Source organism: Ursus maritimus, unplaced genomic scaffold (assembly GCF_017311325.1).
Source record: "Ursus maritimus isolate PB19 unplaced genomic scaffold, ASM1731132v1 scaffold_31, whole genome shotgun sequence".
Lineage (NCBI taxonomy): Eukaryota > Metazoa > Chordata > Mammalia > Carnivora > Ursidae > Ursus > Ursus maritimus.
In genome coordinates, this window is record NW_024425675.1 from 12,657,994 (window position 1) to 12,662,269 (window position 4,276).

The 4,276-nt window shown below is 37.5% G+C and overlaps 1 non-coding gene across 1 annotated transcript; it reads right to left on the minus strand.

Annotated features, from left to right (window-relative positions):
- Positions 1–3,130: 3,130 nt before the first annotated feature.
- LOC121106367 lies at positions 3,131–3,232 on the minus strand. The gene has a single exon (XR_005838994.1). It is a non-coding gene; the product is annotated as a U6 spliceosomal RNA (small nuclear RNA).
- Positions 3,233–4,276: the final 1,044 nt, after the last annotated feature.

The window sequence follows — 4,276 nt, forward strand, 5'->3', positions numbered from 1 at the left end:
ACAAGTCAGAACTATATGAAGTTCTCGCCTCTTAAAAATCTTTAGATTTTTGAATTCTCTTCTGATTTCTCAAAATTTGTAGTTAATGACCCTACCTTAACTTTAGTCAATTTCCCAAGTAGCTATCATTTATGAGATACTTCTCTCCATAAACTAAGCTCACTTCCTGACCTACCTTCAGAAAGAATGTAAACTCAAGTTTCTGATGAAATTGACCTTTATTTTTAAAGATTGAGGGTAGGTGTTCTTTCCTTAATAATGTCATCTCTATCATTTCATTCCCTATTAAGAAAGAGGAAACAATTTTCTGGAGATTTTATTATGTCACATTTATTCTGAATTCATTATAATTCAACTAGGAATAATCTGACTTACCTTTGAACTACTTATAGCGCTGCATAAAGAAAAAATGAGCAAGATTACAAGGGCAATAACTAGTAAGAACTTCCAGCTCCTTTATGAGAATACCTTTGCTTACAATGAACAATAAAAATATAAATACATCACTACTAGGAGTGTAAAATAATAAAGGCACTTTGGAAAGCAGCTCTTCAGTTCCTTAAGTGAAACGTACCCTGGGGCGCCTGGGTGGCCCAGTCGTTAAGCATCTGTGTTCGGCTCAAGGCGTGATCCCGGCGTTATGGGATCGAGCCCCACCTCAGGCTCCTCTGCTGGGAGCCTGCTTCTTCCTCTCCCACTCCCCCTGCTTGTGTTCCCTCTCTCGCTGGCTGTCTCTCTCTCCGTCAAATAAATAAATAAAATCTTAAAAAAAAAAAAGTGAGACGTACCCTTACCATATGCCCCAGCCATTTCACCCCTAGGTAGCTACCCAAGAGAAATGAAAACATATGTCTGTCCAAAGACTTGTACACTAATGTTCATAGCAGCATTATTCTTGAGAAGCAAAGAGTTGGAAACACTCCAAAAGTCCATCAGCTGGTGAATGGGTAAATAGGTTGTGGTACATCCATTCAATGTGCCAATAAAAGGAGAGAACAGCTAATACGTTCCACAACACAAATGAGCCTCAAAAACATGATGTTAAGTGAAAGGAACCAGACACATGAGACCACGTATTGTGTGATTCCACTGATAGGAAATTTACAGAAGGGGTAGAACTATAGAGACAGAACATAGACCAGCGGTTGCTGCAGCTGAGGTGGAAGTGGGTACCATCTGGAAACGGGCATGAGAGAAACTGGCGGGATGATGACAGTGTGCTAAAGCTGGACTGTGGCGATGTTGCACCCCTGTGTTAATTTACTTATACTTGTTGCGATGCCACTTAAAGTCGGTGAATTTTACACCATGTAAATTATGCCTCAATAAAGCTGCTTGTTAAAACAAAGCCATAGTAGCAGGGAAAATTAAAAAGAAAATCTATGACTATTTGCCTTTATAAAAAGAAAGATGGGAAGGATAAACCAGAAAACCATGAAGCTGGTTACTTATAAGGGGAAAAAGGGAAGAAGGATTTGGGAGGGAGGGGCATTTGTACCAATATAAAATGGAGAACAAACTGAAACACAGTAGCCCAGTTAGATTTCAAATGAATAGTGTGATAACACAGAAGGAAAATAGAAAAAGGAAGAACTAAGCTGAACTACGTATGAATATTCACATGTAACACCCTCAGTTTGTGGTGGAGTAATAGGGCACAGAGGGAACCTCTTTTCGGTAGGTTTGTTTTGTACAGAGGCAAGGGTGAAGCAATTCTGAAATTATTTTAGATTCATTATGCAATTGAGGAAATAAGTAAGTGTATTGTTTGGGGGACCCATGGTACTAACTGAAAAAAAAAAAAAGCCATATGCAAATATAGAATAGGTGAAGAAGCCAAGAAGCAATCCCATGGAGATGAAGGAATTGAAATTATGAATTCATAATTTCTCAAATATGTATATGTCCCCATGTATATGTATTGATCTGTGTATACACAGAGATGTCTATGTATTTGTATGTGTTCTTGTACATGTATAAATATCCATTGATCTTCTTGTTCGTCCAACTGAAAGGTACGAGACGCAAAGACTCCCCAGGAACAATGAGCATACTTCAGATCTTAGTTTCTATTACCGATTAGTAATATTATTACCTATTAGATCTAGTTGTTTCTAATACCTTCTCCCATTAAAAGGAACCAAGGCTCTTCTTAGAAATGGCTGAATTCAGGACTGGGTCAGGTAGATACGAGAAAAGCCTGAAAAATTTTTTTATGCCAGATATTAAGGAAGTGTTCAACATGATGGGATGGGGGGAGGAGTGTCACATATCACTGGGATGCAGGAGCCAGCTTGTGGGGGCCAAATCCAGGGCAACCAGAGCACCAAGATAATTAAATACAGGAGTGAATTATAAATTACTGAAAACATAGGTATTGATGAGTCTGTGTGATCAATATATAAACAACTGGGAAGTTTCTGCTTACAATCAAATACTAAGTGCCAAATGATCAATGAAGACAGAGTGGTAGAGCTGGAAAAAACCATTTTGCAACCATCATAGGAAAGACCCATTCAGCAGAAATCAATAGCTTCTGGATCCAGATGGAACTTTTGATGAGGAGCAGGATACATTTGCACTGACTTAAATCATCTCCCCCCAGATTGCATGTGTGTGTGTGTGTGTGTGTGTGTGTGTGTGTGTGTGTGTGTGTATACGAGATAGAGAAGAAGTAAGTAGATAAAATGTTAGTAGTAGGTAAGTCTGGGTAAGCAGTATAGAGATATTCTTGATAATATTCTTACTCATGCAACTTTTCTATATTTGAAATAATTTCCAGATAAAAAATTCAAAAATTGAAGGAAACATCCAGAGGTTGTTCTTTACCCCCAACCCCTCTTCCCAGGAGCAGACCAATGTTAACAGTTTTGTACGTGTATTTCTAGACCCATTTCTTTTTCTTTTTCTTTTTCTTTTCTTTAAGATTTTATTTTTAAGTAATCTCTACACCCAACGTGGGACTCGAACTTAAAATCCCAACGTCAAGAGTTGCATGCTTACCAACTGAGCCAGGCAGGTGCCCCTCTAGACTCATTTCTATGCATTTTTTTTTTTTTACTGTGGTCTAACATATATATAACATAAAATTTACTACGTTAACTATTTTCAAGTGCACTGTATTCTGTACAAAAGACTGGAATGCTTCTAAATTTGCACGTCATCCTTGGGCAGGGACCGTGCCAATCTGCCCCTGTGTCTTTCCAACTCCACGTGCTGCCAATCCAAGCACTCTATGTGTTTTTAAATGCAGAGGCGCCAACATTATAAATGTAAGCATACCATAGAAAGGAAGAAAAAGGAAAAAAAATAAAGGTGAAAGATGACTTTTCCTAATAAAACAAAAAACGTGTGACTAGTAGACTGCAGGAATTTTAAAGGAACTTTTCAGGCAGAAAACAAAAAATTATAACAGATGGAAATTTTATTCCACACAAAAGAATAAAAAACACCAGGGAAAGTAAATATGTGGGTAAAAATAAAAACATGCTTTCTCCTACTTAATTTTTTTAGAAGATACGTGACTATTTAAAAAAAACATAATAAAGTGTGTGGGGTTCATAACATATGCACAAGCAAGATGTATGACAACAATTTCACCAAGGACCAGAGGAAGAAAATGGAAGTGTACTGTTTTAAGTACTGTTTTCAGTGTACTATTCTTACATGTCACATGAAATGATATAAGATTATTTAAATGGAGACCACGGGGGCATCTGGCTGGCTCAGTTGGTGGAACATGTGACTCTTGATCTCGGAGTTGTAAGTTCGAGTCCTATGTTGGGTGTAGAGATTACTTAAAAATAAAATCTTTTAAAAAATAAAAATAAAGGTAGACTATAATTGGTTATGATTTGTTAGATACTGTAAATCTTAGAGCAATCACTAAAAACAATTTTTAAAGGAGGTATAGCTAGTAAGCCAATAGTGGAGGCAAAATAGAATCATGAAAAGATTAGACTACTACAAATGAATAAAGAAACAAAGAAGGGTGCCCAGGTGGCTCAGTGAGCAAGCATCCAACTCTTGGTTTCAGTTCAGGTCATGATCTCAGGGTCCTGAGATCGAGCCTTATGTCAGGCTCCCCACCCAACAGAGACTCTGCTTTCCCTCTCTCTCTCTCCCTCTGTTCTTCCCCCTGCTCATGCACTCTCTCTCTCTAAAATAAATAAACCAATCTTCAAAAAAAATTAAGAAACAAAGAAAAAGAGAACAAAGAGCATATTGGGATCAGTGGAAAACAATACTAAAAGGCCAATCATATCAATAATTACAA